The sequence below is a fragment of the Agelaius phoeniceus genome, chromosome 2 (genome assembly GCF_051311805.1).
Source record: "Agelaius phoeniceus isolate bAgePho1 chromosome 2, bAgePho1.hap1, whole genome shotgun sequence".
Classification (NCBI taxonomy): Eukaryota; Metazoa; Chordata; class Aves; order Passeriformes; family Icteridae; genus Agelaius; species Agelaius phoeniceus.
The window spans coordinates 85442192-85469232 of NC_135266.1; the positions used below are offsets into that span (position 1 = coordinate 85442192).

The following is a 27041-nucleotide window of genomic DNA, read 5'->3' on the forward strand; positions in this document are numbered from 1 at the left end:
ACTAGGCCAGGTTGTTCAAAATCCCATCTAGCCCAGCCTCCAAAGATGTGGCTGCCACAAGATCACAATATCTCTGGACAAAAAGTAGTTCTCAATAGTTATTGTTTTAGAATAGTCCAAAAAGTGAACAGAATCACAGGAATTATCATAACCAAATAATGTATGGGCAGCAAAGTATGGGAGAGGAAGGTAAAGAGCAACACTTAGAGAGAAAGATAGAAGGGAAGCAAGAAGGAAGAACACAATAGTTATGTTTTCATTGCTGCATGCTACAGCATTTATTGAGATTTTAGCTGGGAAAAAATTGTAGGAGCTGCACTTTTGATGTGGGTGGTATAACCTTATTCTGAGGGCCTGGAATGGAGGTCACAGAAGTAAAGTTGCTGCTTTCCTGTTGGTTTTTTTTTTTGTTTGCTTGTTTGTTTTAAAAAAGAAACAACCGACCTGACAACAAAACACCCAAAAATCCAAACCCACAAAGCCCCGCAACTACCATTTTTCCCCCAGGAATTCAGATGTGCAATTGGTCTCAGTGCATGAAACTTGTCTGCATTTGTCTTTATTATGACTGTGTAATGCAGCACAGATGGCTCAAAACATTTGGGATCTGGACTTGCCTGCAGTTATCTTTGGCGGTTATCTTCTCATGAATTTGTTAAGATCTCCTTTTTTTTCTTTTTTTTTTTAAAGTAACCCCCATGCTGATAGACAGAGAAGTACTGTCCTTTGATACTGACTTGATGCTGACCAGCTCAGTCAAATGACTACCACCATACTGTGGGGCCTCCTGTTTCTTCCATGTGCTTGTCCCTAAATTCAAAATTGATATATTTAGCAAATATGAATTAAAATATAAATTGAAATTTGGCAAATCTCAGCCCCCCCTTGGTTGTCTTCAAAGTTGTAAATTATATGTATTCTCCCTACATATCCATCACAACCATCTCTTCATGCTTCTTTTTTTTTCTTTGCCAGTTATACCAAGCTTTCCTCTTTCTATGATGTCCTTCTAAGAGGATGTCCTCAGCTCCTCTAAAGCCTATTCTCTTATTAAGATGGACTTCATAAATTCATTTACATCAGCCTCTATGGATAATTAGTCACCATGGCATCTGTTAAAACTCCTAATCTTTCCTCATTCCAATTAAAAGACCAGGCCATTCCACACTAAGATTTTTCCTGAAGACTTTTATTTCATATAGTTGCATGAGAGATCTTTGAAAAGTGTCACTGACTTTGTTTCTCTTCATGCCCATTAGTGGCTCAGCAGCACGACAGTAGGTTTTCTCCACACCAGCTGTTTAGGGACTTACAGAAGTGGGTAAGCCAGACTGCTCACATATGTTTTGCAGTTGATTCTTTCCTATTTAACCTCCCAGCTAGAAAATTAGTAAACACAGCTTCATCCTTTAAGTTGCCAAGCACTTTTTCATTTTGGATCAACAGTTGCAAAGTCTTTCAGGATTGTTGCATAGCTTTTTCCTTGGTATCTCTTTATGTATGTGCAACTATTTGTAGCACTTAAATTATCAATATAATCTCAAAGATATGTGTGTCTGATTTTTTCCAGTGACAAAAATAAGGTCTGAGGAAAAGTATTTTTGAAATTTTTAGCAGGTTCTGTTCATACTGGTGAGTTTGATTACAGTTGAAAGAAAATACATGGATTTTTCTTTCAAGGATATTTTTAAAAGATGAAGTTTTTAAAATTGGTTCCTAAATTGATAATTGTTATTGATGATTCACATGGTATTAATACTGTATTATTTCAGTCAAGCTACAGTGTTATGACAATTGAACTATAAGTGGATATGATTTTATTACCTTGTTTATGAATTTTTGGGGTTTTTTTCTGATTTTCCAGAGTGAAATTTTTAAGACCTACTTGATTACTAAAGAGAATAAATAGAGTTAAAGAGAATAAATATAGTTAAAATTAAGAAATTTAAATTATTGTTTCCTGCACAAATTAATAATCTCAAAGAATTTATCTGGTGGGGAATAAATAGTTTACTTAAAAATAGTTAAAGGAGATCACTATTTTTTTAATTGAAACTGGTTATTATTAGCAACAGGGAAGAAAAAGCAAAAACCCGTTATTTTGACCATGATATATGAATTCTGTAATGAGCTAAAGGGGTAGATATGAAATTATATTAATATTTTAGACATTAATGAAAAGCAGACATAGCTTAGAGAACATGGCATTGCAAATTCATCTTGGGCTGGGCTGTCTGTAATCTGGGAAAACCAGGCAAAGCATATGATAAAGTGAATGGTTTTTGGGTTATGTTTGTGGATTGGTGATCCTTCACTTAAGAAAAATAAACATAGATCTCTCTCAACATGCAGCATAGCATATTTTAAGCAGTTCTTAAACAATCAACTTTTTAAATCTCTTAAATTTCACAGAACAGCAAGGGAAAGCTAACAGACCATTTAACATATCTCAGTAATTTACATGAGAATAATAAATAAGCCTACAAGAAAATAGGTTATATCTATAAGGAAAAAAAATTATATGAGAGGGCATGGTGGAAGCCATACATTGAAGTGTGCTTAGTGTGATAAAGGATTATGAACTAAATCTCTAACTGAAAACTGAATATTCCTTATACCTTTTAAAAAAATTCATTTTAATTAATATCTACTGATTACTGTAAGAGAGAAAATAATTAGCTAGGAGATTTTTTGAATTTGCTTATCTAGCCCAAGCATAAGAACTCAGATTCTTCTCATTCTTTGGATTTCAGATAAATATGTTACACAAAAATTTAGCAGAGTAGTGCTGTGAAATTTTTGATAGGGTAATCAAAGAGATTGCTGTCTAAATGCTCTGTTTGCTAATATGAAAGTGGCCTGTGGGAGATGACAGATTATGCAATTGGCTTCATCACAGAAACAAAAAAAAAAAATATATCTGTTGTTGAAAGCATTATGACCTCATGGTATTCCTAAATTTATTATATGATTTAATAAACCTACTAATTAAAGGTGCAACTTGACAAATAATACAAACATCTAGTTGTCATATTTGATCTGTTTCTTTACATTTCATCTATCTATTAATTCACAGTAAAATTGCAATTTAAAACTGGTTTTTATTTCATAGAATAAGAGTTCTAGAATGGTTTGAGTTGGAATGAACATTAAAGATCATTTGGTTCCAAACCCCCAGCCATGGACAGGAACAACTTCCACTAGTCTGGGTTGCTCAAAGCACCATCCAACCTGGTTTTGAATGCTTCCAGGGATGGAACATCCAATCTGTAAATTGTAAAACAATTCTCTGTCATATCCTATAATTTTGTTGGTATTTTCAGTGCCTCTATCTCAAATCAGTAGTAGAGGTTCTGACTGGGAAAAGGAAATAATTACTACATTTTTTTTCCTGTGGATGAGCAATTAGGAGAAGATCCTGGAAAGTTTGTAGGTGTCCAGATGGTTCACAGGGCCACAGACACACAAGTATTTGGAAAAATATAGAGCTAAATAAAATGCCCACAAACTGGATGAATGCAAGACTGCTCAATAAACCCTAGTAGCAAGAGGAACTTATTTAGTTCAATATTTTGATGTGTCCTGACCTTTACCTTGGCTTATGTTCCTGTGATGCATACATCTGCAGGAGAAATGACTGATTGCTGATGGTGAACTGGTGGAAATTTATTATTGCTTTTCTTTCTGCACACAGACCTCCCTAGACTGATTAGAAATTAAAGTTAAACTAGTTTTCTTCTTGACAGCAATCTGGCAGCACAAGATGTAGAGAATTTCAGCTGGGTTTTTAAAGTGTTTATTCCTGTTTTATTTGCAAAGAGAATCAGATTAATGCCTTATATTCTTAATGGAAATCATGGATTTGAGTGATCATGTGCAATCATCCCTGATAAAAATTTCTGCTTGATAGCTGGAGCTGTGTTTTATTTATTGTTTATCTGGCTGGCCTCGAGGTATCTGGTGAAGAAAACCAGCATCCATCAAACATCTAAGACAGTTTATTAAATTTACAGTCTTGACCTACTACCACTTTGGAAAATTAAGCAGTATCTTAGTGGAACTGCTACTAACTAGTAATCAGAGACCCCTTTTTAATTAGCTGTGAAAGTATGCCTTTTCATAGCATATTAATCTTGAAACCAAGGTCATTTAAACTGTAATTTCTTGAACAGTATAAATCAGGAGCATACATTTTAAAAGGAAAAACAAACTAAATATATAATCAAAAGTAACATCCAGTAGTTACTGTTGGTTTCTTATCCATTAATTAAGAGAGGGTTTCCATCAAATTATAACATGAATCAGTTTTTCTAGATGGCTCATTAAAGGCTGGATTTTATTACATATTACATGCTTTATGCTTTTCACACAAACTTATTATATTGCTCAGAGAAGGTGATCTTTTAAAGCACATTAGACTAATGTTCCTGAAACTCCATCTAATGTAAGTTTTATTGAATTGCTGTAACTAAAAAGGTCACCTAATAATTTGTTCAGATAATGGATTTAGTGAAAGGAAAACAAAATGAATGGGTTACTGTAGTAACTCTGACCTTGAGATACATTTATAGTTACTGAGATTTATGAATTTAGCTACAAATGAAGAAACTAAAGAGCATTTGTTATAGTAGTACCATTTTTTAACAGTGGGTGTAATGCAAAAGCAAATTAAACTTGTATTTGTTCCACTCTTGTGAGGTATATTATATACAGTAATAGCTAATACCCTGGAGCAGCTCAGCAACATGGTTTTCTTAAGGTCACTATAGAAACATGCCAAAAATTCACATCTCATAAAGTAGCTTCTTGTTCAAACAACTGGTCCTGACTTCCCCTCACTTGCTTTTCCTCTCTCCCTCTTCCTTTCTCTGTAAAAAGGAGGGCAATAGTAGATCTTCACCAAGCAATAGTACATCTTCAACAATCATAGCTAAAATTGTAGTATACTCAGAATGCTACAGCAATGACACAGGAGAATACTAAAACAAACAAAAAAAGTGATTTGCTCTGCTTCAGTGGGAAGTGGACAAGTTGCTTAATTCTCTCATTGTCCATCCTTCCCAATATAAATACCATAAATCAGTGTTGTCTTGTGTATCTGGATAATAGCTCTCTAGTAAGTACCACCTGTGGCAGAAAATGAAACAGGGCATGGCTGTTCTCAAAAGTATCCATTGGGCTCTATTCATGAATACTGTGAATAATCAATCAATCAATCAATTATTAAAATATAGGCTTCCTGTTTCACATAAGTAGATGGCCTTATTTTAAAAAGATCTTTTTTTTTTTTTCCTAAACCTGAATGGCATGATAGAGAGTACAGAGGAATAAGAGAGATGTCCCACTGGTTCTGTAGTAATGCTTCAGGAATCCCACAAGAATTTTCCTCTCTGTGGCTTTTCTATACGATCTTCTAATATCATCAGCTTCTGTTTCCCCAAGAATGCAATTATAAAGGAATACTTTTCAACAACCCTGCATAAAAAATAATTTCCAAAAACTAGTCATAACTTTCACTCTTAAAAAGGAAAATATCAGCATTTCCAAAGTACCTTAGTAACCAAGAGTTACAGTTTTCACACTAAAGTTTTGTTTGATTGGTAATGCAATGTACTCAAGACGTGTGAAAGGAAACAACAGGTAGAAGAAAATGCTGCAGGTAGAATTGAAATTTAGTTATAAATATTTACAAGTGACTGCCATAGGGTTCTAAAAAATACCATTGAAATAATTACTTAATTCTCTGTGTGTGAGTTTGAGTCAAAAATAGGTGCCCTCCTGGTAGAATTATTTAATTCAATACAATTAATGGGTCTACTGTACGCTTACTGGGTGAAATTGTGACATTTAGATGTCATGGTTTAATGATCTCTTTCCATCTTAAATTTTATGAATCCTTTAGAACAGTCATTTATTGTTTGAATATTGAAAAACAAAATGTGAAAGAGGTACATTAAGCTTGTGTAAGGTAGGGGTTGTTTTCTGGGAGAGAACAGCTAATCAGAGATGAATGTATTTTACAGCTTACTTTTTAAACCCACAAAACTGGATTTAATCTTAAAATAGGAAATGTTTCTTTTTTTCTCTTTTTTTTTCCCATAAGAATGAATCGCTAGAGGTCTAGAGGTAATGGGAAAGCTTATCAATTACAGCAGCTGTAAAGAAATGAACAGTTGAGTGTAGTTATGGAGTTACCAAAAGACTCTTTTAGCTAATTTTTCAAAATGCAACACTAAAGATTGACAAAAGCTGCCTGGCTTTCCTCCTGGGTTTTATGACTTCGAACAGCTGTTTGGCAGATGGGTACATGTAGTATAAATTCATGATACACCTGTGCTTTTCCTGATGAAAGCACTTGCTGTCTTGGCTTCTTGGATCTTGTAAAGTGGGAACCACAGCATGAACCTCACTGCAGGGTTGGGCTTGAGAGAATCTTAAGGGTAAGGAAATCCTTTAACACATTAATTTTGTTTCTACTTCAGACCTGTGCAGCCTTATGGTTCTTTTTGAACATCCACACTAGGAAATGGAATGCAGAACAAGGTTTTCTCCTATCTGTGCTGGGACAAATGTGATTTTCTTTTGGCAGTAAGCTTGGTCAGTGTTGCAATGTTGCACATCAATGCCTGTCCCCAGCTCACATCCTGGAAACAGCTGAGCCAAGGAAGCAGAGAGAATCACATGGGCTAATTTAAGAAAAAATAGCCCATGGTCATTTCTGGGTGCCTGTGGTATCTGAGACAGCTTTGAAAACAAACTCATGTCTTACTATGCTTCACTGGATCTGCAGTCCAAATGTACCTCAGGTCTCTAGTTGCTCTCCTGCTCTTAGAAAAATGCCAAGTATTCAAGGTGAGATTTTTTCTCTTATCTTCTGTCTTTAAACTGACAGACAGACTTGCACAGACATTTCAGCAAAAGCCCCCAGTTACCATAATGGTAATGAAGAGGAGGATTATTAGATCATCAACAATAAAAAAAATATCTTCTTACGGACAGGAAAGGATGGGTATGTGTATTGGATGGTCAGGGGAAAATACCAAAAGGGACCAATTATTTTCTTTTTCTTACATAAAATAACCAGGCTCCAAGATACATAAGTCTTTACAAGGTCAGGCAAACTTGGGATCTTCAAGGTTGTGAAGTGAGTTACCCTCTCCTGGAAACAAGGACATTGTACACGCAGCACTGGCAAGCTTGTGTGAAGAGCATAACATGTCAATTAGACATTTATCTCAAAGCATCAGGAAAAAAAAAAAAGCAAAAAGCCAAAAAACACTGAAGTCATCAAGCACCAAATACATCTGCTAAAGTTTTATACTGCCATAAGAAGCAAGCTCTGGAAATAGCTAGGTTGGAGAATTAATCAGAAAAATACCTCACTACATGCACCAGGCCTTACTGCTGAGCAAACGTTTTCATTTTTAGCTATTTGTATCTTTTACTTGCATGCTTGCAAAAGAGGGAGGAAAGAGGTGTAAAAAACATTTCCATTGGCAAGCTAACATCTGCTTCAAGGCACAAAACCGGAATTAGTGCATGAAAGAACTAAAATTCTAATGAAACAACTAGGAAAAGGATAAAAAAATCTATGTCAAGCTGTATTTTAAGTATTTTTAAATGTTTTTGATAATGACAGATAACTTCTGCTGAAGAGGTTATCACAAAAACTGTTAAAGTGTCTTATGTGGGATAATAGTTGGTTACTGTATTAAGGGCTTCAAAATAACCAACAGTGTTTCTGAGGAAAACAAAACCAGCACTTTTCTTTTTTCCTCTTTATTTCTTTTTCTTTTATTTTCTTTCCTTTTTTTTTTTTTCTTTCCAGATAAAAAATAAGTAAATGTAAGACATTAGCAAGCTTTCAGCAGTCCACATGTATTTGCATCTGCTGCCTTGCAGGAGGTGCAGCTGCTCTTCCAGGTTGGGAAATGTGGTAGAGAGATTCCAGATAAAAGTGGGAACAGATTTGTGTAAGCACAAGGTGAGAACAATCTAAATAAGGATTAGGTAGCTAAGCTCTGAAAGTGCCTGTTTCTTGCCAGTGCCAGTGATGGAGGCTCAAGTGATTATCCCAAATGCAGGTGTCTTCTCTAAGGGCATCAAAAGCAAAGTGAGATAAACCCCACTGTATGCATCATAGCACAGGGTGGAAGTGGCTTTAACAATCTGTTCCATGTCAGCTGGGGGCTGCTGCCACTGCCTTAATCAGCTGCCCTGGTTAAGGGGACAATGTCACCCCAACCCCCAGTTCAGTGGAGAAGGGGAAGGGAATGTCTGCTTGGAGATCCATGTCTACAAATATTTGCATGTCAACACACAAGCATGTCAACACACAAGGGAGATTTGGCCAGATATGATGTCATGATTTAAGATGATCTGAATTTCTGTGTTTTCAGACTCTTTTGTGCCTTGATGAGGTGCTGTTCCTTAAGCAGGTCTCATCACGTTACTTTGCCTTTTTCTTCCACTCTGTTGTTTATGTAAGCTATTCCTTATGAGCTCATAGGAGCTAAGCAGAAGTAATTTCTGCATCAAATCAGATATTTTATCATACATCTAGTGGACAGCTGATTCTCATTTTGTATTTCCTCGTTCTTGCTGTAGTCCTAAAAAATCCTCAGTTTAAAATATTTTATTCTTGTGTTAGTAAATGCAAATAATATATTTTATGTAATTTCCTCTTACTAAACATTTCTTTCTAAGAAATTTCTTAGCTGATGTTTTGATTTGAAAAACATGGCAAGCTGTTGACTGAAGGAATCACAGCAAAACTTGCAATATGCTGCTAAAGACTGAAAAAAACACTGTCTATACCAGCATAATATCTCGATTTGGTCAAATGCATCCTCACCCTACATAACTTTTACTTATAAATGGAGATTTAATGTAAACATTCAAAGCCAGGCTGGATGGGTCTTTGAGCAAGGTGTCCCTGCCCATGGCAGGGGGATTAGAATTAGATGATCTTAAAGGTCCCTTCCAACCCAAAACCATTTCATGATTGCATCAATCTGTGAATGCCAAAGTTCCTCAAATGCCACTTTGGTTATTGCCAGCATATGGATTGCAGGCACCTAAAAACTTGGGTTTTTTAATATTCAGGTGTAGTTTTGGCAAAACAAGTATATCTTACCTGTGACAGAATATTGGAAGCTTGTTCCTATAGTTATACTGGCCTCTCCTGAGGGCTGCTGGGTGGTGGCTGCCAATGCCAGTGCCCTGTGAAGCAGCTTGGTGTCATGGGACTGAGGTCATACATGAGAAGTCTGATTTAATCTGTAGGGTTTTTTTCTGTATTTTTGCACAGCAATTAAAATTTTTGCAAAATTCAGGGCTAGACACCATTTCCCCCCTCTGAAATTAGAGGTTTTTGTTAAAAAAATTATCATTATTCCAAATTATCTAGTAATGGGCTGACAATTATGTGTGTTCAAAGTAATATGTAGAAATCCTCCTTTTACTCATTATGTATGGCTACTTTTGCATTTTAGTTTTACATATATGTGCTTCTATAGCATTGAAAGCCTACCATAGGCTTACATCAGAATCATTAATTGTCTGATTAGTACTAATTACTTATTCTGTTCAGCAGAGATGGTTATTCAGTCTTAATCCAAATAACTATTGTAGTGGAATATCCATGTCCCTTGCTGACAAATGGACCAAGGCTTCCTCACTTTTCCTACATGGTTTTATGACCATATCTATTGCACTATCCTTATGAAAATGCCTACAATTTATTTTCATCTAGACACTTAATGCTCCCTTGCAAACACATGGTAGAACATGGAAGAAAAGTGAGATCTGTGTATTTTGAGGTAGAATCAATCATGTCGTATTAACCATATAAATGTTAGGGGTCTTGTCTAAGCCAGTCATGAGGCCAGCTAAGTGAGACACGATTGCTCAGACAGTCCTTCATTTATCTTAATTGTCTGTTTTAGGATTGAATGAATCTGGAATTGATTGTCTCTCTCCATCACTCATAGAAAGAAATTAGAAGCCTAATTTAGACTAAGAGCCTAAGTTTTCTGTGACTAAATGTAGATAAAATGAATCCCAGCCCTGTGGTCCCATATTGCAAATGGATACTCTCTAGATTACATAGTTCAAAAAGTGAATGATTACCTAGAGGTCTCCCGCCATCACCAAAATTACTTGGAATTTCAGAATAATCAAATGAACAGATCTTTTATTCTTACACCCACATAAAAGACTGGAGGAGTGATGTGAGATCATCAATAACTGGTTTATGAAGGAAAAAAAAAAAAAGCGTGTGCAAAAATAACTGCAATTCTTTACCCTTGTTTGTCTGTGAACTGGCTGAGGCTCAGGGAGCGTAATTCAGGATTTTCATGGTATTTATGCACAAGGAGAATGATCCAAGGTTGTATCAGCAAACTGAAATTCAGTATATCCTAAATGTTACCCCCCTGATTTCTTAATAAAAATGTTTCTTATGTATGGGTAATTAAGTTATGTATGGGTAATTAAGTAAAGTATGGGTAATTAACCTATGCTGTGGTGCTGGTGTTACAACAATACATTTTTTGAAGCGCATTTTTGTGGTGTTACAACAATACATTTTTTAGTACCAGGGCATGACTGATGCATCATTTGAAGTTGTTGCTGTATTTCCACCTTTTCAACAGACCCTTGCATGTGGATGCCTCTAAAATATCCTTTGTAATTTGTTATACTAAGTGTGGTCACTCCTGCCAGCTGGCTTTTTCCTCATCATTGCAATGATTGAAGTGCAACTTTCTCTATTTTCACCTTCTTCATAACACATTTTTAATGTGGCTACTGTTTTATTTAAGCAATTTGTGTGTCATCATTATGTAAATTAAATCTTCTTTAGCTTTAACATAGACTGTTTCAGCAATTGTTAATTTAAGGGGAGAACATGTTTTCCATCATTCCTGGTGAAACATCAGTATTTATTCTTGCAGAAGGGCATAAAGAACATGACATTTTTTTCTTTTTTTTGATATCTCAATAAAGCTTTTATCTATGAATAGACAGGATGCAAATCACAACTATCATTATATGTGAGAATAAAGAACGCAATACAGAAGTGAAAGAAAAGGTGAGGTGAAGATTCACATCTTATTTTCTCCGAGTTACATTTAATTATAAAAAACAATCCAGGGGTACTTCAGAAAACATTCTTTCCATGGGCTTGCTGTACACTCACCTAAATAGGTTCGTTACAATCTGACAGTGGAAGCTAATTTGCCACTCAAAAGAATTTCTACTTTTTTTTTGGCCTCAATCATGCTCATAAGAGTTCAAAAGAGTCAGAGAGAGAAAACACTGGACATTTAACCACTTCTTGGGTAACAGCACTGTTCCATTAAACCTTATATGTTTGGGGTTTTTTTGCCTTACTTTTGAATACTCCATGCTTTTTGGGAAATATTTCACAACATAAACCAGCTGGCATGGAATCATTAGGATTCAATAAGACCTCCAAGATCCAGTGCAACCTTCAGCTGAATACCACCATGTTCTCTAAAACACATCACAAAGTACCACATCCACTCCTTTTTTGAACACTTACAGGGATGGTGACTCCACCACTTCCTTGAGCAGCCTATTCCAAAACTTTTCTTTTGGAATAGGCTCTTTTCAGTGAAGAAATTTTCCCTTATTTCCAGCCTGAACCTATCCTGGTGCAACTTGGGACCATTTCCCCTTGTCCTAGTTGCTTGGGAGAAGAGGCTGACTCCCATCTTGACACAAACACCTTTCAGGAAGTTGCAGAGGCAATAAATTCATCAAAACCATTTATTTTTCTAAATTTCTGTGTAGACTGGATCTTTTCTGCCTTTCATGTCTCCATTCACACCTGTTCTGTTGTATTTGATAGTTCTTCCCTCTGATAGATGCTATTCCTATCCCATTATTTTCAATGTGTGGTTAGCCATGCTGAAGTAAGTAGCAGTTTTCATTGTAAACAGCTGTGTAGTGAAGGTATATTTAGAGAATTGCTTGGTGTGAGTTGCAGAAAAAAACAGACTAATAATGACACACATCCATAACCATCTCTTGAGCAGATGTATCTTCAGAGTAGGTTTTGAAATCAAAACATAATGGATAGCAGGAATAAACAAAACAGAAACATATCAAACTCCTCAGACTGATGTCCTTAAATTTGTTGTCTCTGATCCTGAAAAGAATAAGCCATCACTAGTAATAATTAAATAAAATTTAGCTCTAACATTGATACGGAGGTGAGAAAAACCCAAATTATTTACATAGATTTATTTTGTTTATTTGGCTGTTTTTATGATGTAATCAGCTTGTTTGAAGCAAAGAATCTGTAAAAAGATTGAAAACAGACAGTTTAAGTAGCTATTTATTTGACATTCTTATCCCACAGAGCCTCCTACTAGAAATGCAATCTAATTCATTAAAGTTCTGAACCACAGAAGCATAAAATGATGTTGGAATAAAATCCCATAATACTTACTAGTGTTTGTAAATGAGTAATGCTGTTAGGAATGCTTCCTGTCATTATCTGCTTGTGAAGGAGGCTGAGTGGGATTTCTTCAGATAAAGTATTAAGCCTCTCCACACAGACTACAGGTCTGATGTAGTGAGTGGTATTAAAGGAAAACAGAGCTGAGATTACTTTCTGTGGAGTGCCATTTTTTACTGTTGTCTCTATTTAAAGTATCATAATGGCTTTAGTGACCATTTCTTAAACCCCGTTATGTAGAACATTTCATCTTCTCGTATAAAACCCTTTATACTCTAAAATAATGGATTTGAAGAATCTTATTTGTCCATTGTGTTTACAAGTAATTGGCATTTTAGTCTGATAACATTACATTTTCACTGCTCTCATTTAATTTGTTTCAGTTTATTTAAATATTTCAGTGCAGCTTAAAGCCATGTTGAATTTAGCTGTAATTTCTCATCTGACACATCAATTTTGGTGAAGCTGATCAGTTTTTTGAAAGACCAACTGAAAAAACAGGGAAATAGCTCAATTCTATCTTCAATTTGAGCACTACTAATGCATTAGCACTACTAATGCCCACCAAATTAATGATATCTTATTTTAATAATTAGGTGAAAAGAGAATACATTTTAATAATTACATAAAAAGAGACCCAGTACCTTTGCATATACCCTATAGGCTAGGAATATCATACTTGGTTAGTATAAATATTTATTTTATTGGTCAGAATTGAATTGTAACCAAATATACCATATTTCAGAAAATAGGTAAACATCTTGATTTCATATTTTCTTATCACTAAATGTATTATTTTTAGTGTATCATGGTTCCTCATTTATGGCAAAATTCTATCTACAATAAAATATTTCTTTTCTAAAGAACCTACAGTTTAGGTATTGTTTATTGTTCTCAAAACCAGGAATTGTGCCTTCAACTGTTACAGCCACTCTTTTATAAACTTTTTTATCAGTTCACTGGCTTTCATTTCACAAGAACGAGACCAAAAAAGTTTTAACCATATTTAATATCTTCTTGTTCAATTTGCCTGATAAATAAAAGCTTAAGAGTAGAAATTTCTTCAAGATATCTGACTTGCTCTGTTGTGTTATTTTAGGAAATTTGCCAATTATCATGAAAATACCTTATAGTAATATAAAAAAAATAATTTTCTGTAGTTTTCCAATAGTTTAAAAAATTCCAGCCTGTATATCATAAAGGCATCTACAGAAAATGTAAGACTACAAAACCATGAATTTATGCACTCATACTTGCTCTGAGATGCTCTTCTGGTGTAAATCTGTGCCATCACAGAGAACTTGAGAAGCTGCACTGATCTGCTGGAGGTGACTCCAGTGACCTGAGGCATCTGATTCACTGATACTCTCATCTGACTCCTACATTGCTGTATAAAGCAACTGAGACAAATCTTTCTGCTTTCTCTTTTTGCCAGGCCCCAGCTGCTGTTAAGACTGGCAAGAAAATATTACTGACAGATTGGTAAGTCCTTTTGTTTTAAGTTATCATAGTTTATATTTTCAATTTGTTTTGTTTTAATGCTTTTCTTGGATTGTTAAGACCATCATAACACACAGTTTAATTCAATCAATTATTTGATTCATTGTAATTCTGGCAGAACTTTCAATTAGGGTTTCAAAAAAAAATCTTGCAAACTTTTAAGATTGTATAGGGTTTCAATAGGGTTTCAAAAACAAAAATTGCAAATGGGTGTTCATATTGAAGGAAAGTGATTTAGCTTTTACCATTTTCTTTTGCAACAAAGCTTGGTTTTAAGTCAACTGAGCAAGTCTCTGAACGTGTTGGAGATTAGGCAGCAACTTTTCTCAGTGGTGCGGTTCATCTGTCATTCCTAAAACTCCTACTCTCTGGTGGCAGAAGGATATGGGATTTCAAAGGTACGGTACATACACAGAATATCAAGTCTGATGTGTTTGAGAGAAGTTGTCAGGGTATCAGGGTGTTTTTCAGGAGCAGGTTCTCTTCCATCCCAGTCGAAGGAAAGCTTCTATCAACTTCCGTGGTGGCTGGGTCCTTCTGCTTTGAAGTTGACACAAAAAAGTTCCTGAATTAATGTAGTTATTTGTTATATTCAAACTATTCATATTATCTCCAATAAACATTTTTCAAGTGGAGTTAGCCCTGAAGGATTTAGCCATTTATCTCCATACAGTTTTACTCTTACATTGTATGTTGATGTAATGAAAAATAGACCATCAAATTGATATTTTATTATATGACAGAAGCAATCTTTAAAACACTTAGCTAATAACATCTAATAAATGAGTGTCCACAAATATATGAACCCAATTATTTCTGCAGGTCAATATAAAATACAGTATGTTACCATTCCCTAGTACAAAACTAGTTATATTAAGCTGCTCTTGTACTTATAACTTGAGGTATCCATCATTTCAAGGCATTAATTAAAAAAAACCCACAAAACATGCTTTGTAAGGAGAATCCACCAAATCAGCTTGCCTATGAGTTCTTGATAAAATATTTGCATTAAAAAGCATTATGTGATTTTACTGTGAAAAATTTATTCTCTAGTAAATAGATTTTATAGAAGCAAAGCAGATGCAACATGTTTTACAAAAAACTTGGATCTAGTTCTATGAAATTGCCACCATTGGGGAGTATTTTTATTTGAAATTTTATTGTTTTATTGACCATTTTAGAGCTCTTTTAGTAGTGAAATGATAGGTGAAGCGAGTCAACCAAATCAATGGAATAAAATTATATATATGTTAAAAAATACAGTAAGGTGAAAAGGAAAGCAAAATAGATGTCTCTATTAATGCACACAGAAATGCCATCAGGAAGATGCTAATTTTGTAATTTTTTCCCTTAAGTTTTGCATCTCTACAGAAGAAGATTGCAATCTTAAACTCATCTAGAGGAAAGATTATGTTTATATGAAAATATTAAATGTTAACAAGAATGAGTCCTCCCCATGTACTTTTATGTGTTGTTGTTCTGGTTTTCTGAAGCAATCATTATGATTGAGCTGTACCATAGAGTTGAATAGAATTTTTTGTCTTACACTGTGTACACACCTAGAGCTGGCAAGCATTTTCCCTTGTGGCAGTCCCAGGTGAGCAGAATCCTATTTTCTATGCTGAGGTGGCAGCTGTAGGAAATGTCACAGTTCATTTTGGGAAAATCACACCACTGACCAGAAATCAAATCAAGCAGCGAATAAATATAGTGTTATTGGCTTGTTCTCTGCCTCTGTAGACTACACTGTATTCACCTTCACTTTATAGGCAGGTACTGGGTCCCAGTGCAGCTGTGGTACCTATGCATGAGGAAGCTGGAAAATGATTTTTGAAAGACTTTAGGAAGGAACAGAAAATATTGCCAGAGTAAGAAGGTTCCTTTGAAAAAAGTGATGTTTATGTAGGAACATTACTCCTTACTCTTGTTGAACAACTTTTAGGACCTGGTTTAGAAGGTGTCGAAACTAGATGCCACAGATCATCTCCCCTAACACTGTTTTCATCCAGCATAATTTAGAGAAATCTGTGGCAGAGCATTATCCTGGTTCTACAACCTCTTCTTGCCAAATTAGATTTTATGATCCATCTGTGTAACTAAACTAGAAAGGACCTAGATTGTGTCATATACTTTGTCTTGCATTTTGTGCTTCCAACAAACATCCACCATGGTCTGAAGAACATCATAAACCACAGGTTACTCTAACCTGGAAGCATGATTGAAATTATTCTGTTTTACCACAGAAAATAATTCAGCTGCATGGAGAAACGTGCTGTGCAGTCTGGTCTCAGTAGTTACAAGCAGCCATTGATCATTGTTTAAGTGATGGAGATGTACCCATAGGTATGGATTTAGAGAAAGGTTCAGAGCCTGATTCTAGCCCTTGCTGTTTCAAACATTTCTATTATAGCTCTGCTCAAATAGTTTTAATGGTATCATTTGGATAAAAATTATTGTAGAGCTCTGCAATAATTTTGGCGTAACTAGGTAACCATTTCAGATTTTATCTCATTAATTTTTGTAGAGTTGCTGTATGCTACTGCTCATGTCAGTTCTTGAAGCAGAAAAAGGCTATTTCATATGATAAGTTAAGCCTGAATTCATTTTAGCTAACATAGAAATCCTAAGTGAAGAGTAAGCTCTTTTCTTAGCTAGTTTTACCTACTTAGCTTAGCCTTGCAAAAAAACATCTCCAGAGGACAATTCATTCTACCTGTGACATGAATGACACTGGAATTGTCTCTCACTCCTCACTGGCATTCAGATAAATAGAATGATTCTGAATACTTCAACTAGAACTGCTCCAAAACCTGACATGGTGATTTGCTGTATTTAAGCACATCAGTATATTCATAAATACTTTCTGTTTCTCATTTTCTGTTTGAACATTATTAGCTTTGTTCAGTTTTTTAAGGCATTTGAAAGTTCTGGTTGGAACAGAAACTTGTGTATTGTCTCAAATTGGATTGATTTTCAAGAATTATATTTATTTCCTCATTTTGTGTAAAGGGTCAATGACTGTGTTTTCTTCAGATGACTTAACAACTGCTAAGCACTTTTTGATATCATACTGTAGTAATTCACCATATGCAATGTGAAAAAAGAAAAATAAGTTTTTGAAACACCACTGATAGAATTTCAACATACAGTGTTAGAAAATATTTGCACATAAAGAAAACACTAAAATTGGCAACTGTTTCTACTGGGAGGCTTAGAATTTTTTAGTCTTCTGTGATATTTTGCAGAAACAGAGGGAACTACTGTTGTGATCATGATGAGTCCTAATTTTCCTATATTAACCTTGGACCATCCAGGTCCAGTGTTCTGTCTGTTTTTAAATTATTTTGTCCACTAAAGTATATTCTACATCTCTATCTCTCATTAACATTTGCCAATCTTTTGTTCAGTTTTTCTCCCTTCGGTGAAAGCCTTGAGCAGTTTCATTGCTAACAATTCAAAATAATAACATTTTAGTGTAGATAATTCCCAAATGAGTAAACAGAAATTCAGGCACCCAATTAAAGAAATTCAGATGGGCAGAAACTTCTGGAGATAATCTGTTCCAAACCTGTACTTAGCTCAGACTATCTTCAAGGACAAGTTTGATTGCTCAGTATTTTGTTTAGGTGAGTTTTGCTTATCTTCAGGGATGGAGATAAGGCAACCTGGGCAAACTTTTCCAGTATTTCATCACTCTAATTATACACTGTTTTTTCCTCATAGTTAATTGAAATTTCTGTGCTTCACCTTGTTGATATTGCCTATTCCTTTTCCACTGTATATCTTTAGGCAGAATCTGATTCCACTTTCTTTATAAACACAGTGAATACCACTCCCATTCTCTATAACCTAGATATCAAAATAGTTACCACAAGCAGCTTTGAAATGCTTTTTCCAGGAAAAGTGCTATCTCTAAAATAAGATATACATGCAGAGATTTTATTTATAAGTGGAATGAGGTGATTTTCTGATACATCTGCAAGAACCTTTGAACAGGAGTTATAGGTGATGAAACTGATGAGGGATGATAGTCATACCTTATTTTAACCTGCTAAAAAAAGCAACATTGAAAAATTATCAAGTCAATATTACAACATACAACTTTCTGATTCTCAAGAGGACTTTATAAAGTTGTCAGCCCTACGGAGTGCATTCAGGAAGAAAAATATAATAATCAGTAAGCAACTCAGAAGAGACAGGTTCAGTGCCGTGTGTGCATTTGTAAATCTATGTTAGTGGCGGAAATAGATTTTATATCCTGCTGCTTCTTTGTTACATCTACAAACACTAGTGGAAAAAGAGTAGTTGTTAGGAGTGTCTGACCTAAAAAGTGCGGCTGATGAATGCTGAGTCTTGTCCATGAAAAGCAGCAGCAAGCAAGTCTATTGATCAATATACATGAAATATTACAGTGCAAAGCGGAATAATATATTTTGTAAAAGAGAAAATACCAGCTTTATCTGGTGCACTTATTGCACTAATTTCAAAGAAGCAAGGATAATTCATGTGCAGATGCAAGCTGCATTTGGATAATATGATGATCTACTAAAACTTCATTTTTGGGGCAGAGCTCTTTGAGGTAGTGTCTCTGTCCCAGCTTTCTAGGGCTGAAGTCATCATAAGGCCCCAAGATAGGTCCTTTGCACCTTATTTTGATAAGGTAGCTGAGTATGATATTTGAGATAAATGCTCCTCAAATCTAAATCATTATTTCCCTGCTTCTCTCTAGATAACTTGAAAGATCAGGGATTTTGAAAGACAGCTCTGGTCTTTCTAAATATTGTGACATCAGAAAAGTTCTCTGGGTGAATGTCAGTCTGGGTGATTGATATTTGTCCAGAATCCATTGTCATTTAAAAAACAGTGAAGTTCACAGCGTGTTCTAAAAATGCCTTCCTTTTCTGTAAAAAACCTAAAATGTAAATATAAATAATATTTATGAGTTTAGGATCTAGTCCAGAGACATTCTATGAAACAGCTAAGTAAACTCTCCTGTTTGCTATATACATGTTTAATTTGAAATGGGAATTTAGCATGCTGAGAATACAATTCAGAGAACATTAAAATTCAAGCTGCTGTTCTGTATTCAATACTCTACATGCACACTGAGGTCCAGAAAAACTACACAGTATTTGTGTAATCTCTTCTGAAGTTGATCAATTTATGCAAATTGCCAAGATAAGACAACCTGTTGTGAGAAAGTGCAAAATGATTTCCCTTGTGCTTGGAAACCCTGGTTGGCCCTTGGGATGTTTTTTTGTGGTGAGTTGTTTTTGTATGGAAATTTATCTTTTTCTTTCCCACCCCCCTCTCAGCAGATTCCTTAGGAAACCTAAATTAGGAGTAGAGAATATTGTATTACAGAAATCCTATTTGAATGTAGGGTCTTAGTATCTCATTAAGTAATAAGTTCTCCAGAGGAGACAACCAGTGGGAACTCAAAGACAAAATTACTTGCCTGAGATTAATAGGATAGAGACCAGAGGATGCTCAAAACTCCCGAGTCCTAGTCCCAGCTGCTGCTGCCTTTCATGCTGTTTCACTTTCAGTTGCACAACCAGGAATCTTCATGACTTATGCCTCTAATACATTGGGGAAAGTTTTGTAAAACAGGAAACAGAATTAGGAACAACCGCAAACTGAAAAGGAAACAATTTTATTATGGATGGCTTTTGGATATCCAGCAGGAGGTAGGCTTCCACACAATAAGGTTTTGAATAAAATTTGAAATCATCTGTAAGTCACCATTATTCATACACTCTTAATGAGTATAATTTATGATAAGGCACAATGACACAGCACGAGGGATGTTGCCTAAGGCAGCAACAAGCCTTGAGATGCTCAAGTAACAAGGTAATTGTGGTGCAGCTCATACAGTGTTTGTGATGACAAATCCTAATCTGCTTTGATTGTCCTGTGCTATGAAAGAACAAAGCTACATTGAAATGATAGACCCACAAGCCATTTTGATTATAAGGCTTGTGTGTTTTTTCACATTTTGTCCATAACTTCTTTCATGTCTGTTTGAAAGACCCACAAGAACATATTTCCAATAACAGTTCTATTTTATCTGTGTTTAAAGTTGTTTGGTGCCTAGTATTACACCTCTGATATGGAAATAAATTGAGGAAAGAGTTTTTTTTCCTGGTGGCTTATTTTTAATTCTTCCCCTGTGGTCTTTCTCCACCCTGTGATTTTTGATTTAGAACAGATCTCTGAATAATGTCCATGCTATAAAAGTAACCCAGAAATCTTGGTCCATTGGTTACCCTGCACAAGAGGAGCTATAATTACAAAGTCCAGGATGAGCACTGCTCACTATCTAGAGACATAAAATCCCTCTTAAACTATAGAAAATATATTAGTACCTGGAGGAAAACATACCATACTCTAATCCATTTTTATGAGCTCCAGATAGAGGTAACCACACTACTTCATGGTCAAACCTGAATTCAAAAAAAGTTGCTTAGAAAGTCCCTGAAGTGGGAGATAGGTCCAAAAACCTTGCTGAAGACAAAGTAGATGACAACCAGTGCTCTCTCCTTAGCCAGAGATCCTGACATTTTTCATAGAAGGCAATTGTTGGATCAACTCTGAGTTATCTTTCACAAATCTATGCTGGCTGCTCCTGATCACCTCCTCCTTCATATACACTGAAATGTGTTCCATGACTGACCTTCGTGGCTTTTCCAAGGACTGGGGTAAGGCTGACCAGTTAGTGGTTCCTACCACTGTCTTTTCGAACTCCCTTGAGGCTGGGTGCAGCTTTTGCCTTTGACTATTTTTTTTTTAAAGGTAGAATCGTAGAATCATTAAGGTTGGAAAAGACCTTTAAGATCATCAAGTCCAACCATCAAACTAGTACCACCAACATGTTCACCATTAAACCATGTCCTCCATATCAACACTTTTTTTGAACAATTCCAGGAATGGAATTGCTACCACTTCACATGGCAATCTGTTCCAATGCTTTACAACCCTACCTCTGATCTCTTTAGTGATTTGAATAAGGTACTAAACTTGAAAGAAAAGAAATTTAACTTGATTTTTAAATGGCTGTTTTGATGTTTTTTAGCTTATTTCCAAAAACTTTCAATATGTATAATTTGTACAATTATTTAAATTGATTCTTTAGTTATGATGACTTAGCTAGGATGGTATGAAAAGCATCCAAGATTACAATTTGTATTTATTGGTTTTAATCAAGAATTTGTACAGACACCAGACAGGTAAGAATAAAACTATATCAATTTCACTCTCACATGCTGCATTTGAAGTGGTGAAGCATTCTGTCTATGATTTTGTATTCTTAATACCATATATTTATATCTATACAATCAGTAAGGGTCACAGTAGAGATAAGAGGCCTAAAATGTAATAATGACCTCTTTGTGACAAAGAACTCTTTTTCTAAATAGGAAAATCAGAAAAAATTTGGGAAGGAGGGGTGGAATGCTGTCCTCATTTTCAGCTGAGGACAAAAAAACCCCACCACTTCCTAGAGTGATTTGACTAAGATCATGGAGGTAGTATCTCAATGTCCCCTTGCTAATGTCTTTGTGCAAAACCAATCTGTCCCATTCACTGAAATAATTAAGTTAAAAATTACAAAAGTTTAATATTTGTGCATTCAGAGGTACTTTAATGCAGAAGGAAAAAAACCTCTAACTTAGTCAGTTCTCATCCTGTGTATTTGTAACGCTTTAAACAGACCCATACTGAAAATAGAAAAGCTGCCTACTTACAGATAAAGGATTTATTACTGGGATTAAAACAGAAAATTCTCTTCATTGGTCATTTGCATCACTCCTCAGCCAAATTAATGATTTAAAGGATCTTACTGAAAGAAAATTTATTGCAAGATTTTTATCAGAGGTAAAAGGCAGCACTTCAGCACTTTGTTAGGAAGTAACAATTCCAGACTGGTAACAGAGGCTGATTTACCTCATATTATTGTTACATGATGAAGAGATTAATAATCACAGTAGTGCTATAATGCAACAAGACAAGCATAAACTATGAATAAAAAACATTGCATTCCAATGAGTTGGGAATGTAGAAGGAGTTATTCAATAGACAATAGTGAAATACTGTATTGCAGTATAGAAGATTTGAGGGCAGAGCCTCGCAGACAGAAATGATTGATTGTTACAAAACAAAGGCCAGGAGGATCATGATACTTTCTTTTTGATAAAACAGTATAAACTGTTCATTTTTTAAAGTAACTGGAAGAACAATTTTACATTGCTAAGAGATGTTAGTGGGAAAACTTTAAAAATCTCTATGATAACTGCCTCTGATAATTGAGTGTATGTTATCTATTTCAGTCAAGCATCTTTAATATTATTCTATAGCCCTTGCAAGAGGAAATCAGCATGTGATTTCTCTTAGAAGCTCATGGAAACTTTTTAAGGGACTCCTCTCAATGGAAGATTAAACCCATTTGCTATAAAACTTAAATTATCATGGAGTATTAATTCCTATGAGTATTACTTAGTTGTTCATTGTGCTCACGCTAGATTAGAAACAAAATCAATACCCTTCCTTCTTAAGCACTTCCTCTCTATAAAAAAACAAGTTATACAATATTGCCAGAAATAGGAGGTGGAAATCCAGTGTCCAGTGAAGCTGATAGAACATGTTGACTGCCACAGTGCTCAGATATTCTGAATAGTTCCAGTGGCTACATGTAATACAGGGCCTGGTTGCAGACAGATATTACATGTCTCACTAGTTATTTAAAATGAAATACACCAGTAGATTTGTGTTTCATGTCGTGCTTCCATTGCACAATATGAGTGGTGATGGACCAATGTAAAAGGCTACTGGGAAAGACTAATGCTCTTTGCAGCATCTGCTGAAATTGGAGTTGACTTTGATCACTACATTTCTGTAAGAAGACAGAAACAAAGAGAAACCTAAGAAACTTTGGTGGAGAGATTTTTGAGACCAAGACTGTGTTAGAGCATCCCATTTCAAGAAAACAGTAGTGTGTATTTCACCTAAATATAAAGCAGGCTGTGACAATATGTCGTAGCATATCTTGTGTGTCAATTTTTTTTCTCCTTTGGGAATTAGAGTGAAAAAGGAAGTGTTTTGTGTGCCATCTGTTTAACATGATCGTATGATTGTTCACATATCAACCATATGACCAGTCCATGTGTGTCAGAAGAGATCACTCTTTTCCAATGCTTGTTTGACTGTGGTTTAAAAAGAAGTCTCCCCACCCTTCCTTTAGCAAAGAAGTTTCTTGAAGTAAATGGCATACCTCTAGATTTTATGCCCATTTATTGGGCCCCTGAATTTTTGCCTCTAAGGACGTATCAGTAAGGCAATCTTCTTCCACTGGAATGTGTTTCACCTCGCTAAACTAACAACTGAAATATGATTAATCACTTTTCCCTTGGGGTCATTTATTATGAATGGTTCATGTAGTTACTACATAGAGCATCTTTCTAGGGTGGTGTGATAAAGTGAATGCTTTTACAAATTGGATTCTTGCTTGGCTGGTGCCTATTCCTATTACCTGTGTGAAACTGCATGGCTGACTCTTGCAAACTAATATTTTGAGAAACTCTTCTAATATCTCAAAAAAACTTCTACCAATAACCAAAACCCCACCAAAAAACCAAACCAAACCAAACAAAAAAAAAACAAACCCCAAAACAAAACACAAAAAAACCCCACAAAAACCTCCAAAACAAAAACAAACAAAAAAGCCACTCCAAAATGCTCCACAGCCAAAAGTTTCTGCACTATCTGCCAGCATCAAAACAACCTTCCTATCTACTGCAGTTTATATTTGTAAAATATAAGATGATATAAACAAAAATTTGATGCAATGTAGTCTCTGTAAAATTTTTTGGTTTCTTGGAGTGCTGCGTAAAAACATTTTCTAATATAGAACACTTTAACATGAAGCATGACTGTCAAAGGAAAATATTTTCTTTTATGGGCAAACAAGAAGATGAAATTACACTTCTAAGAGATCACGATAGACAAGAAACATGCATGCTTGCAAAACCAGTCTATTTAAACCAAATTTCATCCAACTACTAAGAAGTTGTCTTTGCATTTGATGGATGTGATGTGTTCATTATGATAAGACAAATCTTGAGAATCCCTACCTTAAACATCTATATCTGTTTTATATTTTTTTTCTTGCAGCCCCTTTTTACTTCTGAATAGCTATCTTGTCAACTTTTATTTTTGTTGTTGGAATGAATTGTCTCAGTCATAAAATCCCTGAAAGTTTTATTCAAATGTGCTGAAGGATACTTCCGTAGAACCAACTGGGAATAGTGCACCAAGCTGGACTTTAGCAAAGTGGTAAAATGAAAACTTTTGGAAAAGTTTTTTTCTAAATAGTCTCACCATGGTCAGATTGCTGTAACTGTTTAAAATGTTTCCTCAGAATATCACAATCTTTGTTTTTGAGGCAGTCATTAAAAACAAATTCCAGTGCCTGTCGCCTTCATTCTGAAGTAATCCAGGTTTTGACTGAGGGGAATGAATATAGAATCAATGCTGGGGGGAAAAGTGTAGAAAATATTAAAACTATGCCTCTAAAAACTACTTATATTTGTACTCCCCCCAAAAAAGTTTTCATATAAACAAATTAATTTCTTCTCCTATTTTAACTGTAAGCCTGAAGTTTTGTATTGTATTAACTGGAGTAAATTTAGAGCGTAATACGCATCCTTGTAGCTTGTACCTTCTACCTTGCATAGATTTTATTTACATTTCTTAAAAATCATGCTTAAAACAGCACTTAAAGCTCTTTGGTAACAGCAAACAGAAACATTCGTATCCCTAATATTGTTAAAATAGAGCAAAGCTGCATGTAAAATATCACATCTCATCATATTTTGTATTTAAAAACCTGATTTAATCTCTTCCTTTGAAATTGAGCATCCTGTTACAGTGAGTTCTCAGACATGCTGAACTGAAGGCACTTTAGGTTGCTCTGAGGAGCTGACTTGCTGTGAGTGGCAGTGGTGCAAATACAGATTTACGTTGAATTAGCACAAAAGCCAAGTCAGTCTTTGCAGAGAAGTTGTACCTCTAATAATTACCTGATGTGATGGGAAATAAGCACACTCAAAAAGTATTTGTAGTGAAACTCAGAAATATGTTAAAAGTTTACTCAGCATGAAAAAAAGAAGGATTAAAAAATATCCCACTGATTTCAGATCCCAGTAGAAGTCTAAAATAGATGAGGCTTCCCCTCAACACAGATTTTAATTTTTTCCCAAGATCCCACATCAAACACATTGAAGAATGCAGGCTTCCAAGACCCAATATGAACTTAAGTAACTTGGTTAGGGCTGCTTTGCAATGCAAAATCAAGCTTCCTCCTGGGTATTTGGCATGTTTTCTTGCAAAAAAGTATCTTTTCAGTTAGAAATCTCTAAATAAATCCCTGTCCCTTGAAAATTCTTCTGCGTCTATATCTGTGTAGTTAGTTTACCACCCCTGCTTTTGTAGCCTGGTTATATCAGTATTTCTGAAAAAAAGTGATGGTCCAAAATTAATGAATTTTCTCTGATTTTTATAATTCCTTGGGATAGATATTGGAATATGTCATATATGAAAATATGTCATTAGTGAAAAAATGAACCTGTGCCAAAAAGTGGATGCAGCATCACAAGGACGAATTATAGAGGAATAATTCCTTCCCTGGATCTTCTGAATCTACTGCTTTTGAAACCCAGGATGCTGCTGCTCTTCTTTGCTGGCTCCTGCCCCAACACTTTTCTGTAGAATTGTTACAGTCAATCCTCAAATGCTAATATTTGGGAATGAGGGGTTTTCAACTCTCCCACAGGCGGGACTTTACATTTGTCAAGGTCATATAGGAGTGGTCAAAGCTCTTCTGTATGTGGTAAAGGCTTTTCTTTATTGACTTAAATTTGAATTTTTCTGTAGTTTAATCTGCTAAAGCAGAATTCAGCCTTATCTCTTTGTTCCTAATGATTAGGTTTTTAAGTAGACATGAGAAGCAAGAATATGTAGAGCAAAATAGACAATATCTAGTAGCAAAAAAGAATGAAAATATTAGAGGAGAAATAAAAAATTAATATAATAAACTCTTGTGAGAAGATTCATGCAATGTCAGATTACTGGAAATCAACACACAAATATATGAAGATTATTCATTGGTTATTTAACTACTGCAATATTGCCCAGGATCTTTATATAATTATGCTTATTTAGGTCTTGGGAAAGGAAACCTCAATGGCCCAGAGGATTTTTATTTAAAACGAGGTCTTATTTTATAAGACATATTCCAATTATGCCGTATTCTATGCAATAATAGATACATTTTATCGGCTGCTTGGGTGAGCTGTATTTTACTAATCCTGCAGGCAGTACTACAGATTCCATCAAGGTGTCCCTCAGGCATGTCTTTACTGCCAGCTCTGCCTGCAGTATGGAAGCAAAAACAACAATTAAACTTAAAAACTGAGCATAAGAAAATCAAGAAACTTACTGGACTACTCTAGACTTACTTTCAATGGCATTATAGGTATATTTTACATTAAGAGTAGGAAAAGATCCCATGCAAAAATAATCAGTATTTGACTCCATGGATATGACTGGGAAAATTTCAGTGGTCTGTTTTGATAAAATCCACTAGTCATTTTTATTGCCTTCCTGCAAGCACACATGGAAGTAAAGGTGTTTTTCTGAAACACATATAGAAACCTCACACAAAAGTTCAAGTAGAGATGATGCAAGCAGAACTGTAAGTAAAAGTCAGAAATTGTGTTTAAGAAAAGATCTTTTCCCAAAGCCGAATGCTTTCAGAAATTAGAATATTTTGTTTTACTTTGATCTGTCTGTACTCCTTTTTTTTTTCCTCCTTTGTCTCCCAGCAGGAATTCCTTTGGATTCCATTTTTCAGCATCCATGCAAACACCACAGAATGTGGTGCTCGAACACTTCCTCCTTCCTGGAAGAGCTTAAGGCCAGGTTGGACAGGTCTTTGAGCAATCCAGACTAGTGGAAGGAATCCTTGCCCGTGTCAGGGGTTTAAGATTCCATCCTACCC

The 27041-nt window shown here is 35.2% G+C and overlaps 1 protein-coding gene across 1 annotated transcript in view; it reads left to right on the forward strand.

Moving 5' to 3' along the window:
- The window catches only part of TENM4 (teneurin transmembrane protein 4), a 1543936-nt gene that overhangs the window by 186333 nt on the left and 1330562 nt on the right, over window positions 1-27041 (forward strand). Inside the window, exon 2 of the mRNA XM_077174070.1 lies at window positions 13923-13969. The gene's annotated coding sequence lies outside the window, so the exon portion shown is untranslated. The remainder of the gene's footprint in view (window positions 1-13922; window positions 13970-27041) is intronic.